This window comes from Lolium perenne, chromosome 1 (assembly GCF_019359855.2).
Source record: "Lolium perenne isolate Kyuss_39 chromosome 1, Kyuss_2.0, whole genome shotgun sequence".
Taxonomy (NCBI): Eukaryota; Viridiplantae; Streptophyta; class Magnoliopsida; order Poales; family Poaceae; genus Lolium; species Lolium perenne.
The window spans coordinates 140,312,631-140,331,062 of NC_067244.2; the positions used below are offsets into that span (position 1 = coordinate 140,312,631).

At 50.6% G+C, this 18,432-nt stretch overlaps 1 long non-coding RNA gene across 1 annotated transcript; it reads left to right on the plus strand.

Moving 5' to 3' along the window:
• The first annotated feature begins 205 nt into the window (after window positions 1-205).
• On the plus strand, window positions 206-709 carry LOC139832001 (uncharacterized). The gene is made up of 3 exons (XR_011746437.1): window positions 206-294; window positions 387-515; window positions 592-709. It is a non-coding gene; the product is annotated as an uncharacterized lncRNA (long non-coding RNA).
• Window positions 710-18,432: the final 17,723 nt, after the last annotated feature.

Here is an 18,432-nt window from a genome sequence, read left to right on the forward strand (position 1 = left end):
AGTGGGGTGATCAAGCCGCAGAGGACCCTCACGCAGATCAGGTCTACCCTCACCACCGGCGACCCACCGGTCGCGCCTCCTCGACACCGTCGTACGGATGTAAGTTTTCTCATTTCCATCTTCTTTCCAACATTCATCCCTGAATGGCTAAATTGACATGACTCCTTTTCTTGGAAATTGTAGGCTCACTTTGAGGCCGCCTACACGGCCGCTTATGAGAAGTATTTGACGGTTGTAGCAGAGTGGGACCTCAAGAGAGCGGCTTGGGAAGAGTACCAGGAGGCGACGAGTCGTGTAAGTTCCAATCTTTTATGGTTCGAAGACATGACAAGTCCCACCTCCCCTTTTTTATATCTGCGGCGCTTGACATCTAAACTATCTTGCAGGCGGTCAGGACGTTCTTCCTGACTGGAGAGAGGATCGCACTTCCGGCCGAGGAGCCAGCTAGGCCGGGGCCGACTCCAGTGTGCCCATCGAGGGAAGCTTTCGCGGCCACATACTACGCACGGACTCCGGTAAGTCCTGTGCCTAACCAGTTCTCACCGCTTTCCTTTCCCATGTGTAAGATGCTAACTCTTGTCAAACATGTAGGGCACGGGAAGTTCGCGGAACCGACCCTCTCCTGGTTCGTCGCGCGAGGGCACACCGATGCACCCCGGCCGCCATTCTCCCGGTGCTTCAGGGTTTTCACCTGCTGGCGATGGTTCAGGCCATGGTTCTACTTCGGTCTACCTCGACAAAGGTCGGACGCCTGAATTTACGAGTCGGGAACTTGGTTGGACCCCCTGATCTTAGTTTCCCTTAGCTAGGTGTCTAGCGGGTGTGCGTCGATCGTGTGTGCCATGTGTCGACGATGTATGATGATTGTGTGTGCTACATGACACATATTTGTATCACGATGATGTTGTTGCTACATTTGATGATGATTATGTGCTGTGCAACATTTGTGATGCATTTGAATGTATATTACTGCTATATATGTTGTGCGTGCTGTGCTGGGCCAGGAAATGCAGCGGGAAACCAAATGGTATGGTCTGTGCCGACGGCACAGCCCCCTGGACGTGCCAAATGGCAGGGGCTGTGCCGACGGCTATGCCGTCGGCACAGGAAGGTTGCGCCCAGCGGCAGCGCGGAGCGGGCGGCAGCGCGTCTGGGCCGAAGGACCTGGGCCGACGGCTTGGCCGTCGGCACAGGAGCAGGGGCGTGGACGCGTGGCAGCCCGTGGTCGTCCGATGGCAGTTGATGGGCCGACGGCTTGGCCGTCGGCACAACAGCAGGGGCGTGGACGCGTGGCGGCCGCTGGTCATCCGATGGCAGTGTCTGGGCCGACGGCTTGGCCGTCGGCCCAATACCTTCGACCTAACGGCCGTTAGACGCTCCGCGGGCCCCACGTTGATCGTGCCGACGGCCATCGTGCCGACGGCGTCGCTTTGACCGTCGGGCTGGAGTCTGTGCCGACGGCAAAGGCTGGGCCGACGGCGAGCCGATCCGTGCCGAGGCGATATTGTGCCGACGGCGGTGTGCCGACGGCGGCCGTCGGCACAGACGTGGGCCGACGGCAGGTGCTGCTGTGCCGACGGCCGCCGGCCCCTCGGCTGGTTCCCGTAGTGTCACTAGATCGAGCTACCATGGAGGCCATGAATCCACCCAGTGGTTTTACCATGCTTCCATAGAAACTCATCATCGGTTGTGCACCCATGCCTTTGAAGCCTCCCGGTGGTGCTCCCATGCTACCCATGCCGCCGAAGCCTCCCGATGGTGCTCCCATGCCACCCATGCCTCCCATGCCTCCTGGTGGTGCACCCATTCCTACCATGCCTCCAAAACCACCAAAAACACCGAAGCCACCCATGCCTCATGGTGCATCCATGCTTCCCGGTGGTGCACCCATGCCTCCCATGCCAACAAAGCTGCTCATCGGTGGTGCAAAGCTAGAAGCAATCATTCTCTTCGTTGCCAACACTTCATCACGGCAAAGGTTGAAGTACTCCTTTTGTCTCTACTCGAGTTTGGATGTTTCCATGAGGAAGAGTTCTTTCTCCTGCGTCATTACTCGCGCATATTCCTCCATACCAATCTTCTTCTCCTTCAGTGCCAACCTCCTCTCCTCGGCTGTGGCCCTCCTCTCCTCGGCCGCCGGCACCATGGCCTTCCCCAAACTCTTCTCCTCGGTGTATTCCTTGCGTGCACTCACCATAGCCTCCATAGCTTTCTTTATGTCATCATCTCCGGACTTCCTCCCCTTCAATTCTTTTGCTTGCTTCACTCCCATTGGTCTTTTATTAGGCCTTGCCACCGAGCTTGGCGTAGGACTTCTCTTGATACCATCACTTGATGCCTCACCATCATCATCACCCACAAGGTGTGGCTCCATCTTGGCTCTCACAGGCACCTCCATGTCTCGGGTCCTCCACTTATCTTCCTTCTCAAGCACCTTGTAGCAATGTGACAAAGTGAATGATCTCTCTTTCAACACCTTTCCTTTCTTGTTCTTCTTCCCATTACCTCAAAAAGATTTTGGGCAACGATGAGCTACATACACGAAGAAGGGAACACATTAGCCAAAAAGAAATTGCACATTGACATACGAAAATCAACAAAAACACAACTCACCCTATCAACCTCGTCGTAGCCACTAGGATTTAGTTCACCCACGTTCTTTTGAACCACCGCCCATTTTGGGCAATCGGCATTGATCACCCCCAACGAGAAGGGAGAGACCTCTTGGAGTGCTCGATGCCACTTGTATTCTCCTCATCGAAGTACTCCTTGATACGCACCCAATAGGTTGCTTGCTTTTGATCGGCGCCGACCATTGGATCCATGCCAATGTTGCACCATGCCTTGCATAGAAGTTGGTCCTCTTCCAATGTGTAATTTGCCGCTCTTCCTCTAGGTTCATCCATCAGACCTTCACCATCCTCGTCTAACTCATCTTCTTGTTAAGTTTGAGGTGCACCATATTGGGACCAATATTCTTGTGAATGAGATGAATTCACATTCATATTGGCCATAAAAGTCTCGTCATCTATCCTACATATGTACGAACACAATTACACACCAATTAAAACTCATCTACATGGAAAAAACTAGTTTTGGGGCAATGTCTCATACCTTTGCGGCATTTCGTCGAACACCTCGTGTGCACCCGACATCGACAGGCGGATTGCTTGCAGACAGTGGTGGCAGGGAAGATGCATGCTGGCTCTGCGGCTCTGCGCCTTGTGGGTGTGTTGCACGGTACGTACTCCGGTGGGATCGACGCGGTCAAGTCTCGTTAACCAGAGAGCCGGGAATGTTCCTTCTCCTCCTCTACCGGCGATTTGCACAAAAATAACCCTTTTGTCAAACTATAGCACAGACTGACCCTCCAGCGAAACTATTTCACGGATCTAACCCTTTTGTGTGGCGCCCTCCTCACGGGCGCCACACATGCCCATGTGGCGCCCCTGGCCCTGGCGCCACACACCCATCCGACGTGGCCCGTCGACGCTGAGCTGGTTACCCCGATCCGACGTGGCAGCAGGAGTGGCGCCGCTCTCGCCGGCGCCACACTTTGAAAGTGTGGCGCCCGTGGCAAGGGCGCCACACATTCACTTAAGTTTTGGCCACGCGCGCCCGCCCAGCCCGACCATCTTCTTTCTCCTCTCTTCTTCCCGTGAAGAACAGAAGGTGGCCGGCGGTTCCTCTCTCTCCCCCCCTTTCCCCCCACAAAATCCACGACCAAATCACCAGATCTGTCCGTGGAGATCGTTCCCCATCCATTTGTCAAGGTAATCTCCTTCAAATCTTCTCCATTCATCCACTAATTTCATAGATCGGGCTAGATTTGGACATGAACCCTACACATGTTTTTTTTTCTTTTGTGCACTCTATATTGTATTGTTTGTGTTGGAGATGGTAGCCTCATGTATGCATGTGTTTGAACCATAGATTTGTAGAAATCTACATATGAAATTTCACATGTATGTGTATGAACTCTATGTATGTATGTGTATGTATGTCTATGAACCCACATGTATGCCTAGTATTTGTGATGGAGTAACTCATATTTGTTAGTGGAATGGATCGTAATATGGTTCAAAAATGTAAACATGTAGGATGGCCGGTCCCGGTGGACGGGGAAGGGGCCGCCGCGGTCCTGGGCGCCCCCCGGGCCGGGGAAGGGGCCGCCGCGGTGGAGCAGCAAGGGCCCCACGGTCACCGTCACCTGCATCCTCCTCGTCTTCGCATGAGGAACGCTGCTTCGAGTTCCTCCTCCGCATCGACAACGACCCACTCGGCATCAAGCGGCTACCGGACAAGTTCGCCGAGTTCGTCGACGGCCACGAGCCGGCGCACTTGCAGCTACGGGAGGCTAGCTGCAACTTCTGCCGCTGGTCCGTGGAGGTCCTGTTCGACGGGCAGGGCAAGATGTACCTGCACACGGGGTGGGACAAGTTCGCCCGTGACCTCCACCTCGAGCCCGGCTGCCAGCTCACCTTCCTGTACGAGGGGGACGGCGAGATGATCGTCAAGGTGTTCGACGACACCGCCTGCCGTGTGCACTACCCCCACACCGGCGAATCCGGCTCCGACACCGATAGTTAGATCGTCGAGTGTTGTCAACTCTATGTTCGTTGCTTCGTGTTGTTTGAATGCTATCTTAAATTGTATGAAACTATGTGCTACGATGTTAGGTATGATGATGTTATGTCCATGATGTGTGTACAAAATGGCTGTTGATATGATGTGTGTATGACATAGCTTTTGACATGATGGCAGTTTTGTTGGAATATGGTAGGATTTTTCATGGTTTTAACACAAGTCAATGTGTGGCGCCCTTCCCACTGGCGCCACACATGCTACTGTGGCGCCTGTGGCATCGGCGCCACACATCCATGTCTAACTGCCCACAACATGCTATAAGACAAATATTCTGGGACTTAGCCATTTTGGCGAGGCTCTTAGTGTGGCGCCGACGCCACGGGCGCCACACTAGCATGTGTGGCGCCAGTGGGAAGGGCGCCACCCAAAGAGCCTCGCCAAAACGGCTAAGGACTTATCGTCCGGAGCCCCTGGATGTTTTCGACCCAGTAGTTCATATAAGTTGGCATGTGTGGCGCCGATGCCACGGGCGCCACACTATGCAATGTGGCGCCAGTGGGAAGGGCGCCACACATTGACTTGTGTTAAAACCATGAAAAATCCTACCATATTCCAGCAGTTTTGACAACAAGAAGATTGCACTGAATATGTACCACACATTGACACAGCATAATGGTTCAAATGACAAATAATGTTCGACGACATCAAGGTTTCAATTACAATAAGGTTCAACGATACGAAGGTTCGAGAAGATCAAGGTTCACACAACATAAAGGTTCGACAAGAAGAACATAGCCAAAGGGACATCACTGCGTCGCAAAGGCTCCCTCCCCCCTTGCCTTCTTCTTCTTAGCTTCTTCAGCCAATTCTTCCTTCTCCCTTAAGTCACGAGCCAACTGAACGACCGAATCGAAGAAGTGGTGGCGCTCCTCCGTCTTCGCAGCTTCCGCTTGAGCTCTCTCCTCCTTGATGCGTTCAGCCTCCCTAGCCACCTCCTCTAGGTGCATCCTATTGGCCCTCTCCCTCGCAATTTGCTCAAGTTGGCAGCTCCTCAGGAATTTTATCCGTGCCTCGCGCTCCCGTTCGGCCTTCAGCTTGGCATTCCTCCTCTTGTGGAACAATATGTATTCGTCATACTGTTTTTGCATACGCTCATCTTCCTCCTTCTTCTTAGCTATCTCCTCCCGCCTCTTCCTCTCTAGTTCTTCCTTCTCCTTCTTCCGCACCGTCCTTACTGCCTCCTCCCAAGCGGACTCCTCCTTCTCATTGCCCTCCCATGCTCCCTTCCCCTTGGTGGGTTGAGTTGCCATACCTGTAAACCAAATTGAAAAACCAAAGTTAGTCATGGAATATGAAAAACCAAAGTACAATGCAATTAGTAACTTGGAGGCACATACGGATAAGGCCCCGCTAGGTATCGTAGCATACTAGCACCGCGACGGCCACCTCTACTAAGCCCTACGTGAATCCTTTGTTGCCTTGGAGGTTGTCGCCATTGTGGTTGATGCCTTGAGGCTTGTTGCCTTGGAGGTTGTTGCGTAGGAGCTTGTTGCCGTTGGGCTTGTGTGCTTGGGGTTTGTTGCTGTTGGGCTTGTGTGCTTGGAGCTTGTTGACGCGTTTGGCTTGGAGGAGTTTGGCGCGTTTGGGTTGGAGGAGGTTGACGCGTTTGGCTTGGAGGAGGTTGACTGATTGCCGTCACGGGCAATGCACGGACACCCTTCAACACATTGTTGAAGCACTCGGCCATGTTGCTTGTCATTTGGCCATATCTCCTCCCATCCTCATCATAAGCTCTTGCCCACTTTGAGTTAAATATGAGGTGTCTATGAAGAAACTCTTGACCACCCGCGTTGAGGTCTTTGTGCTTCAGCAAGCCGTTGTATAGGTTTGCGAAGCGGCGCTCAGAGTAAGCGAGGCAACAATCTTGAAGGAGGTCAGACAACTCTTTGCTCTTGCATGCCCGGTAGAAGTTTGCACAAAAATGCCTCATGCACCATCGGTGATGCAAGGGAGCATGCCCGGGAATTGCAACCTCCACCGCATTGAGAATTCCTTGATGACGATCGGAGATGACACACACTTCCTTTGAGGGTGGTATGACCCTCGTCCTCAATATATGGAAAAACCATTGCCAGTTATCATTGTTCTCAATCTCTACCAATGCAAAAGCCAATGGTACTAAACGGTTGCTCGCATCACTTGCTATTGCCACCAATAGTGTGCCCTTGTACTGACCGGTCAAGAAGGTACCATCCACGGCTATGACAGGCCTACAATGTTCGAATGCCCTCGTGCATTGCTCGAATGACCAAAATGCACGGTGAAATACCCTCACTCTTTTACCATCATGCAAAGTCATTTTGGTTGCGGAAGGCTCCACCACATGCACCATGCCCGGGTTAGTTGCGGCCATCGCTAACAACAACCTAGGGATACGGTTGTATGCTTCCTCCCAATCACCGTACAACATCTTGAATGCGGCTTGTTTGGCCTTCCATGCCTTCCCGTACTTGACGTCGTATGCAAAGGTGGATTTGACCGTATCTTGCACGGACCTAATGCTCATGATAGGAAGTGATGAGATCTCCGCCGAGAGCTTGTATGCAATGAACTCGGATGTGAGTTGACGGTGGTCCGGCTGTGCATCCTTGCCATCAAGCCTCGGGCCCCGGCACATGTGAGTGGCTACACAACTTGTTATGTGCCAAGAGGGCCCTTTTTTGAAAGGTCGTGCACGGACAACCCATGGGCACCTTTTATCCACACATTTTAGCGTGTACCGCTTCTTCAAGTCCGAGTGAACAACGATGTAAGGGCGATGATGCTTAATGGAGAACTCCTTCAACCATATCTTCAATTCCAAGAATGTATCAAACGTTAGCCCTTTAGAGATCATAGCCGTCCTACCATCCACATCTCTCTTGGATTGTGGCCTAGCTCCAAGAAGAAAACTTTTGCCACCATCAACCACGGCTCCATCCGCAAGACTAACATCACGGAACAATGGTACCCGGATATCCCGTCCGGTTACCTTCTTGAAGATCTCGGCTCTTTCGGCTTCCTTAGCCGTGAAGCCATCCTCGTCAACCTCCTCTTCGGGTCCATCATCATCCGAGTCCGACGCATAGCATCGGGAATAAGGAATGGAGTGGTCCATCTCCTCTTGCGTCCAATATTTATCCAAATCACCGATATTGTTGCAATTCATCTCGAAACCATCATCACCATCGTCATGCTCATCATACTCATTATCCAACGGAGGTTGTTGGGCAATGGGAGATTGGACAATGGGAGATTGGGTGGCCTCTTCTTGGCTCATGGGTGGAGGAGTCCTCTCTCGAACGGGGAGGAGGGCCGGTTAAGGTCAAGCTCGATACGAGCCTCAACCGTCTTGGTTGCAAACAACTCCAAAGCCTTATCTTGTGACCCGGCCACCGTCTCCTTGTAAATGGACCAACGTTGCTCGGAGTTGATACGCATTATCTTCCAACGGGTGTGCATTCCAAACCCCACATTATGCCTTCCCTCTAGCTCAACACCATCATTTGGCTCATTCCAATTCAACTCAACCCTAACTTGTGCTACCACCTCCGCAAAGCTAGGGCTAAGGTCAAACACCAAGTCAACCTCTTCCGGGTCCGGCTCTATGTTTCCCTTCAAGAAAGCATCCTTCTCCACATGATGAACATGAACAATTCTTTCCATCCCCCTAGCATAATGGGAACACATACACACATGTGTTCATTAGTTACCATAATCAACATAATCTACCCATACAAACTAGCACACTACCATTTCTTCTACTTCAACAACCCTAACATCCAACCAAATCCATCTCCACCCTCAAATCAACCAAATCCACATCTAGGGTTTCACATATACATTGGAGCAAATACACAAAATCAATGGATGAAAAGAGGGGAAACGGAGGAGATTACCTCAAGCAACGAGTTGGGAACGATCTCCACGGACAGATCTGACGATTTGGTGGTGGATTTGGTGGGGAGGAGAGAGGGGGAGAGAGAAAACCGGGCGCCTCCCTGTGAGAGAAGAAGAAGAGAGGGAGAAAGAAAGAACTGGTCGGGCTGGGCGGGCGCGCGCGGCCAAAACTTAAGTGAATGTGTGGCGCCCTTGCCACGGGCGCCACACTTTCAAAGTGTGGCGCCGGCGAGAGCGGCGCCACTCCTGCTGCCACGTCGGATCGGGGTAACCAGCTCAGCGTCGACGGGCCACGTCGGATGGGTGTGTGGCGCCAGGGCCAGGGGCGCCACATGGGCATGTGTGGCGCCCGTGAGGAGGGCGCCACACAAAAGGGTTAGATCCGTGAAATAGTTTCGCCGGAGGGTCAGTCTGTGCTATAGTTTGACAAAAGGGTTATTTTTGTGCAAATCGCCTCCTCTACCCCCTGCTAGCTGCTGCGAATTGTCACCCATGATGTGACTAGGGTACTGCACACATTTCCGCGCACTCGTCTCACGCAGCCAAACCAAACGCACTACTGACTCGCTAAATTGCTGGATCAAGCTAGTTGACCACAGCGAGACGAGTGAGGCAGTGGTACTGAGTGGTACTGAGTCGTGGCCTTTCTTTGTCCTGCTATTATCCCACCAATCGAGCTTAGAGCATCTTCAATGGAAATAGCCACAACTTATCCGTTTTTATCTTGCGAGGACACAATTTGGAGACCAGATGGCCGCTGTCTTTGGCGTCCGCCCTCTCGGCGCGCGATACCCAAATATTGTACGCGCTCCAAATTTTCATATTTTTGTAAAAAAACTTGATTTTATACAAGAAATTGGAATCTATACAGACTTCGATTAAACTTGTTTAAACAAGGTCCAAGAAAAGTAAATAATGAAAATTAAATCTAAACTAGAGCAAACTAGATCTAAACTAGCTCCAGTCGTAGTCGATGTACATGATCTCCCGCCGGCGTTGGTCCTGACACTGCTCCCGGCGGCCTGCTTCCGGACAAATGATCGCCACAGGCGACCCACGCTCCTTTTGTCGGTCCTAGTAGAAATCAACATCACTCTACGCTATGTTGGAGTCGTTCGAGTTGGGCAAGGCCACCCTCTTCATGCCTCCTTGACTCGGGCTGCTCCATTGCCATGAAGTACCCGCGACGGAGCATTGTGCGCCCCCTTGAAGATCTCGTCCTAGTACGGCGATTCGATGTCGTACCATGGTAGCGCACGGAGTTTCGGCGGGAGGAGCCCGCTGTGGAAGAGGATGCCAGACCACCGTACCAGCATATAGAGGGTCGCAAGGCGGTGTGTGAGGTAGTCAACAACGCACACGTGATCCCGCTTCTTTGGATGCGCCAGTGGTGCGCGGAAGAAGCCACTGCCGCAGGCCATCACCAAAGACGACCCCCGCCTCATGGCCGTTGCGCTACAGGCGGCAACACGACATGGATCCTCATGTCGTCCATTCTCCATGGAGGCATTGCGGGGGGGGGGGGGGGGGGGGGCTACGTTTTGGCCGAGGCGATCTATGGTGGCTCGTGGTGGGCGGAGGTTGGCTAGGGTTTGGTCATTGGGTGGTGGGCGGTAGAAATAGAGAGGAAGAACGAAGAGCGACAGGCGGTGGGAGGCTGCCAAGCAGGGCTCACGGGCCTTGTAAGACGTGGACCACTTCGTACCGATGGGGCGGGTTCCGCAAGCCCCTTGGAGATGCTATTATGGTTATGTTCAGACAGGCCTGGAATCGTATAGTACCAGTATAACCTTGAAATGTCATCTCGAGGATATCAACGAAATGTATGCAAAATGACTTTCTTGGTTCATCCGAAGGTACTAGTAAACGTCTCGATCTTGCACGTAGACGACCAACATGAACCAGGGGACGCACAGTAGCACCACAAAACCTTGCCGTCTTGGCACAGCTGACAGCTCCGGTGCCGTCGACCTCAGGTAGCCCTGTTGGCTAGCTGTTGGTTGGCGGCAACATGATGATTGGACTCGAAATAATCTGTTTGATAAGTTTACCGTGGTATATAAATATACAATTTCTTGTCTTCTGTAGAGACGGAGCCAAGGACACTTAAAGTTATCACCATATATATATTCCAGTTTGCGAGACAAGATCAGAATGCAAACTAGGACCCTCCAAAACCCATGTCCTTCAAGAAAAACACACAACCTTTATCGTGGTGCGCAGGCCACGATGATCGCCGCACACACGTGTGGCGCCTCTCGACCCTTCACCCCAAAAAAATCTGTCGGAGCTCCGAGAGAATCTGGAAACTCATCCGAGCGGGCCCCACTACAGGTGGTGAACTTGAATCGCTGCGGAAGAGGGCGAACGAGTTCAAGTCGTCGCGTGGTTTACGGCGATAGGGCGAAGGGGTCAGCGGCCACGCGCCACACATCGGCCGGTGGAGGTCTGAACGCCGCGAGGCAAAATGTGGAACTAGAACTACATACATAACATAACGGGAAGGATATTGTTCGTGCATGCACCTAGCTAGCTCATGTTTCGCTGCGCCGGAGAAGTCATGGTCTCAGCTGCCTTGGTCCTAGCCAAAACGTACTAGAATCAGGTCCCCCGAGGTTAGGCGTAATGGCAAGCATGGATTAGGGCACACACAACAACAGAGAACGCGTCCTAGCCTGCAGCTAATGAGAATTAATTAAATTTAGGTAGAAAATTATTTTGCATGGAAAGACATATCATACAATAGAGATAATCACTCTCTCCAATTTTCTACCTGATCATACTTTAATTAAAAAAAGGCAACCTTGAGTGGAGATTTCTGGCTTAGGGGCTCGAGTGATCCCGTTATTTTGAAAAAAAATCATATCCAAGAGTTTCAAAAATAACTCTTGATATAGCCACCGATGTATCCCACAAACGTGGAAAAAGATGGTACGAGTCCAGCAGAGTGGTCAGGATTCGGCAGCTGCCACAAAATCAGTCTAGGTTTTCGTCCTCCTCGCTGACGACATCGCTGGTCCGCTCCGCCTCTAGTGGCCATTGGGGCCTTTGAGGTACGGCGGACCACGGCCCCTCACCATATTTTTCGGGATGGTGAGAGGATTGCTACAACCTAAAGTTAGATTAAGATCCTCCCCACCCCGTCCTCTCTCCGGTGGTGCGTCTAGAGCTGGCACAGGGCGCGTGGAATCGTGTGCCCGGGGATCTCCTCGGACCCGGTCGGTTTTTGTGTTTGTTGGTGTTGTTTCATGACAGTCTCTTCCGATCTACAGTTGTTGTCATTGGCGTTGGTTGTTGCTCTGGTGAGTTGGTCCTTTGGAGCCTTAGCACGATAACTTCCCGTTTATCGACTATAACAAGCTATACTACGAGAAGTTTTACCTGGCCCCGGTGATGGAGGAGCGAGGACGGTGCCGTGCCTTTGGCTCATGCTAGTGTATGTAGTCGTCGCTAGGTGGTCCAAGAACATATTTGTATTTTTATTACTTTCCAGGCTATTTATACTACTTTTGATGATTATTAATAGACCGGTGGAATTTTCGCGAAAAAAAACATGGAAAAATCAGTTTCAAATACTTTGTACTCTAGTCTACACAAAAATAATAAAACTGTAGATCTAAGTATGCCTATTTTCAGTTCTCAAAACGTATGTTATTTTGTCATTTTGTTATAGCCCACAAAATAATGAATTTCCCATTGCAAATTTCCATGATTTTATCTCCATAACTTTTTTTTAAAGCTTGTATTTCATTTATTCAGTTACTTTTTAAATATAGGGATCAATGGAGCTCGGCAGCCAAAGACACTAAGAGAAGATAATCTTCCCTTTTCTTTAGTCTCTCTTTCATTTTAGCAAAAGTTTTATGTGGCAAAGGTTGATGTTACTCCATCATGCGTGACTTTACTTTAATTTTTACCGTTTAGATGCAAAAGAGATATACCCGTGAAACCATGTTCATAATCATTTATCATTTCTTTTCAGCTAGATAGTATAGTAGTAGCATTTTTTTATAGCAGCGATTGAAAAGAAACGATCGTCACTGTGCGCACGACCCGGGACGCGCAGATGCATACCGTCCTGTATAAACCTAGGGAAGACCGAAGCCAACAATAATAGCGCAAGATATATAGTAGAGAATTCGCTGGATCGGTCTTTGTTCGGTCACTAGCTCACTTTCATATGCAAATTTATTTGAATCCGGTAGTGACGCGCGCATAGAATATTTCAACTTGCAGACATCTCAACGATCGATCGAATACCTCATCGTCTCGGCCAAAGAATCCGGCCGAAACTCGCCAGAATATCCTTCCTACGTTTTCCACCTTACCGCAACGAACTTGCTCCAAACCTACGCCCTGTAGCCAAGTCAATCGCGACTACTCCGGAAAACAAAATCAAACTCGAGAATCTAAGATAGAGCCAAGCCGCAGGTCCTCTAACCGCCATGGATACTAAGGGCATGTGCAATGGTTGATAAAACGGTCTTATCTTATGTCTTTTGATATAACAACAAAACATGGTATACAATGGGTTATTTTTTAGTCTTATCTTCAGTCTCGTGTATTCCTAAAAATATGGTGAGACATATTGTGCTAAGAGATCATCTCTTAGCAAAGAGAAGACAAAGATCTTTTTTTGTTTCTCTCTCCTCCAACTCAGCAATTATCTTATGTGGCATTCCTAAGATAAGACTAAGATAAGACCATTATACATGCCCTAATAACTATCATCCTCAATCTGAACTCAGATCGTCCCTCCCTTTTCTTCTAAGTTTTGCACTAGCTAAGTACTGTGCTGGCACACCCAACGTGACCTCTCTTAAGTCTACTTTAAACCCTAAACTAGCAAATATTCGGCAAACCTTTGAATTTTAAATCCTGCATTTTTTTACTTTGAACTATTGATGAATCCCGGTTTAAAGTGAAGACTAGAGATGCTTTGACCAAGTTGACTAACGCCATGTAGGCAAAAGAAATTACAAAAAAACACACATAATTATCTATTCCAATCGGGTGGTCCCTAGCTCTCTCGGATTGTTCTATCTCTAGACTCAGCCCACGGGCGCGCCGCCGTTGAGCAATAGCTTGAGGTGCATGGTCACAAGGAAACCTAGCGCGGCGAAGACATCGAGGAGCACGAACACGGGTGCAGGAATGACGCCTAGCCATCATCGTTAACGCGGAGCGAATTGAGCCTGGAAGGTTGAAGTTGTTGTCGCACACCTCTTCTTCCTCGTTAGGCATGGACGAGCGGGGTCAGACTAACCTATCCTCCCTCGGTGGCATCCATGCTCCTCTCCGTGAACATTGGTGCCACCATGTGTTAGCATGGCCAGAGAGGAGATCCGCGGCGGCATAGACATGTCCACGTCCCTCTCCCACCTTCATGGGTGCTCGACGGGGAGGCCACTGTATCCCTCGAGGATGTGTGAGCCGAGCAGACCAAAGGAAGCAGCAACGCTTGCTGCTCCGTCCATGAGTGACGGGTCAATGCCCCAGCTCCTTCACCTCTCATTGGCCATGCTCGCCCCCTCCCCCTCCCAATCCCGCCCGCTTTCGACCATATATAGCAGGTTGGCGACCCGTGTCCCTCCACATGTCAATTGTTTATGTTGCCCACTGTTTTCTTTCTTTAATGGGAGAGAGATGGATTGGGATAGGAGATGAATCTAATATGCGGGCCCATCTAGTCATTGAGTCGATTGGTATTCAATGGCGAAGGACAAAAACAATCAGAGGTAGGGCAAACCTTTAATAATGCAAATACTAAAATAATCCTAAAACAATAATGATGTATATGGTTTAAACACAATCACTAAATATAATAAAAAAATAAAAACATACTTAATTGTAAATAGTACCTCAAAAACATATCAATAATACCAACTCAATGGCAAAGCTTTACCACTTTTTATAAACCTAATGTAATTCAAACAATCAATACATTTGATTATCTCCCGTTCGATGCACAACTTGGTCTTAATTATCTTTGTTGCGAGAAATTTCTTTCAATTATTGATGTCGCGATGAATAAAACCAATGTCATCTTAATGGGGTGATGATGCAGTCAGAGAAAGTATGACATGCTTTGCAATTCCGCGAGTATGAATATCTGCATCTACCATACTAAAACGTATACCATATGAAAATATAGATAGTGAGAAATCTAATGGCATTGATTTCCTATTATAGAAGTTGCTATTTTTTCTACATATTTAGTCAAACTTCACATCGTTTGACTTTAAAAAATTCTTATACGCAGTACATTTTAGCAAAGAGGAAGTATATACTAAGGTCCAATTAATAATAAATCTCTGTAAAGTGTTATTCACATTGAACCTAGATTATGAGTCATGAGTATATGTTTGGAGATAAATAGTCTTGTTTTTTATTTATAATCGATTTTGCGCAGCGTTTACTAAAACAAGCATAATTTTTTTATATGGAGTCTTATGACCACTTAAATTTGTCAAAAAAACACGCGCATCTAAATACATTCACCAAAAATTAAGGTAAGTTGACTGCCCTATGCCCTACTAGGAGCTTCACCCATGTTGGTATTCCTGCTAGGTTTATTTTTTTAGTGCGCCAAACAGTTTTACAATTCAATTTACACCAAGAATCCAAGATTCAATAGTTTAAGGTACAAATGATAAGGATTTAAAGTTTAAGATTCATCTCCCTAAATTTTTAGCCTTTTGTAGTACCTCAGGTTAGATTTAATTGACGGCTATTGCTCCGGTGTCCCCCTCTCTAAACTTTGTTCTATTTAGATGGCTAGGATCTGCTGATACCCCTTCGTGGGTTGACTTAACGTGTGTGTTTGGTTCATGGGCAAATCTGTACGGGATGAGATGGAATAAAATATATTTAATTAATGATTAATAGAAAAGGATAAATAGGCTATTAACACACCGGTTAATATGTAATTAACGGGTCCTTTTCCCTTCGTGGCAGAGGCCGGACCTAGCGGAGCGGCCGCCTACCCATGTCTAGCAAGGTCACTGCCCGCACGTATTTAGCGATGCCGTTTCTGTCGACTGGGTGTGGCGCAGACGTAGCAAACTCGCTGCTCGCCATGCCATGAAGGCCGCCGCCGAGCTAGGGAGCCACGTTGAAAATCAAGCCCGCCGCTCACCGCGCCCTGCAGGTTGCTGATGCCGAGCTGGGGAGCCACGCGGAAAAACAAGCCCACCGCTCGCCGCGACATGGTGGCCACCGCCAAGCTGGGGAGCCAGAGATACGACGGTGGTAGGTGTCGGAGTCACGTCGACGGCCATGGATTCTCAGGTGGCTAGTGAGATTAGTCATGAAATTCACGGATCATATGGTCCCGCCTTTCTCAGAAATATTCAGTTTTTGGGATGGGATCATCCATATTTTCTGGTCACGAACCAAACACACATTTACCCCCTTCAAGTTTGGTTGGAAAGGGGACACTGAAGCACGCCCCTTAATTGACGCATACTCACGTCTAGCTCTCGCGTGAAAGTACCACCTCCCGCGTCGATTAAATTCAAGCGGAAGGAGTATTCCCCTTCCGTCCTTCTCCTCGAAGCAACAACGCACTTGCCAGCAGCCCAACCCAACCCACGCGAGGGCGGTCACGCCTCCACGGGTCCCGGATTGTTTGTTCGCTCGGGTAACGGCATCTTCAACCGGGCGACGCAAATCGGACGCTTAAAACGGCCACGCGCGTCCGTTTGCGTCGGACCGCGGACACGAAAAAATGTCGTTTTTTAACGCGCGTCTGTTTTCGTCTGGGTGTGCTCCCAACGGAGTGTCCATATTATTTTTTAAACAATTTTTTTCATTCAAGTGAAAAGCATATATACATACGAAATAAAGGAGGAACGAGCCGACTAGTTGCCGCCCGACGGCCTAGCCCTGTCGTTGCCTCCATCCCTCCTCATCATCTTCTCGCCGCCCGCCGCTCCGTCCGCCGTGCGGCCGCTAGACCTCGGTGGGCCGCCACGTCCTCCAGCCGCTGCCGCCGCGCCTCGTTGGCGGCATCATCGGCCTTCTTCAGCATCTCGAAATCTCTACTAAAGCCCTCTGCTATGCCGCCTTCTCCTTCGGGTCAGGCCCATCATCCCACATGAATTCGGAGGAGACGCCGGAGGCGTCCTATGCGACCGCCGACTCCGACCGCCCGCTCCTCCTCTGCTTCCTGCCCCGTGTCAGCCATGAACTTCGCGTCCATGATGTTGTTCGCGCTTTCGTCGTTCTCCTTGTCGGAGCTCTCAGCCGGGGAAGGTGGAGTCACAGGTGGAGGTGTCGTAGACTGGCGACGCTGCTCATGGCAAAGGCGGAGGGCTGTGTGGAGGCAGCGCTACAGTGGAGATTGTGCGGCGGCTAGGGCTTATGTGGGAGGAGATGAGATGTGTGCACCCCTCTTACTTATATACGCCGGCGGCGGCCGAGAGACACGACACGCGTGGCACCGTCATTACTCGTTGGCAATCGTTAGCGGTGGCCACTCTGCAGGCGAAGCATCGCCATTGACGTGGCGCAGACTGCCGAAACGGAGGCAGTACTGAGTACTAACGCCCTGAGAAGATGCATCGAGTCAGGGTCGCTGCCAGGATCTGACGAAACATCCGCCAGACGCGAGCGGACACTTGGCGTGGACACCCTGATCACTATGCGTCAGGCTGTTGGGTCTGGTCCCACATACATTTTTCGACCTTGGGCAGTCGTCGCGTCATTGAAGATGCCCTAACGGACGGTATTGGTCAATTCCTGTCCCGCTGCGCTCATTTCCCCCTCCCCTTCTCTCTCCTATCCACAGTAACTGAGAACTCTCTCGAGGGCACCGGGCCGACCCGAGGCCGATCTCGCCGGCGACGCCGGTAGGGATGGGCAGAGGGGAGGTGCCGGAGTAAATACCTTAGGTAGGTTTAGCGGCGGTATGCCGGTAGGGGGCTTCTTGCCCGGTAGTAGGAATGGAGGACGAGATCTGGCCGCCTGGATCTCTGCTGCTTTAGGGTCTTACTTGCTTCTTCTTCCTCTCCGGTGGTTAGAGGGGAGAGGGAACTAGAGGACCGACGCTCCTTCCAATAAAAGAGTGGCGGTGTACCTCCTGTTGCAGAGCGGAAGCGGCGGGCGGCGACTTCTCCTGGCTGGCCTTGGAGGCGAGGGGGAAAGCGCTTGCACGCCGGCGAACAACGTAGTGGAAGAGCTCTTGGCCGGTCGTGGAGGCGAGGGAGAGCTCAGCTGCGTCGTCAACACCGTGTCTGCCTGCTGGAGGTCTTATCCCTGCTGCTTCTGGTGTGAACGTAGTACACCAAAGCTGATCCTCTCGGCCGGCCATGGCGGCGAGGGAGAGGACAACGATGGTGTTGCTGCTTCCCTACACCGGTGGTGGTGTCTCAAGTTCTCTCGAGTTGCGGACGCTTCATCAACACCGCCGTTGGGGTGGTGTTCTTCCTGGGAAGCTCATCAACAGGGGGCTTGCGCCGGCGTCATCGCCCTGCCCCTGAATCATTTGGCCGAAGGGCGGCCCTTCTTCAGGAGATCTTCCTCAACAGGGAGGATTTTCTACGGATCGTTGTCGACAGCTTTGGCCGTCCGCTCCCCAAGTGGCTTGTTCCCCGACGGCGTGGAAGGCAGTCGATGGCGGAGTTCGTTCTTCGGTGCCGACCAAGGACCTGATCGCGTTTTCAGTTTATGCGTTAGGGTCTTGTATGCAAAAATTAAGGGCTGGTCTGTTATTTCATCTTCTTTCGAGACCCTTTCTGTAAACTGGTATGTAACCGTGTTGACTTAATGCAGCTCTCGGTCCTTCGGGACCTTTTCTCTTAAAAAAAAAAGGAAGATGCCCTAACGGAGACGGGAGGGAAACGGCCAAGGCGTCGTGCGTCACCAACCTCGCACCGGGTAGCGGCTATAAAACGCGTAATCTAC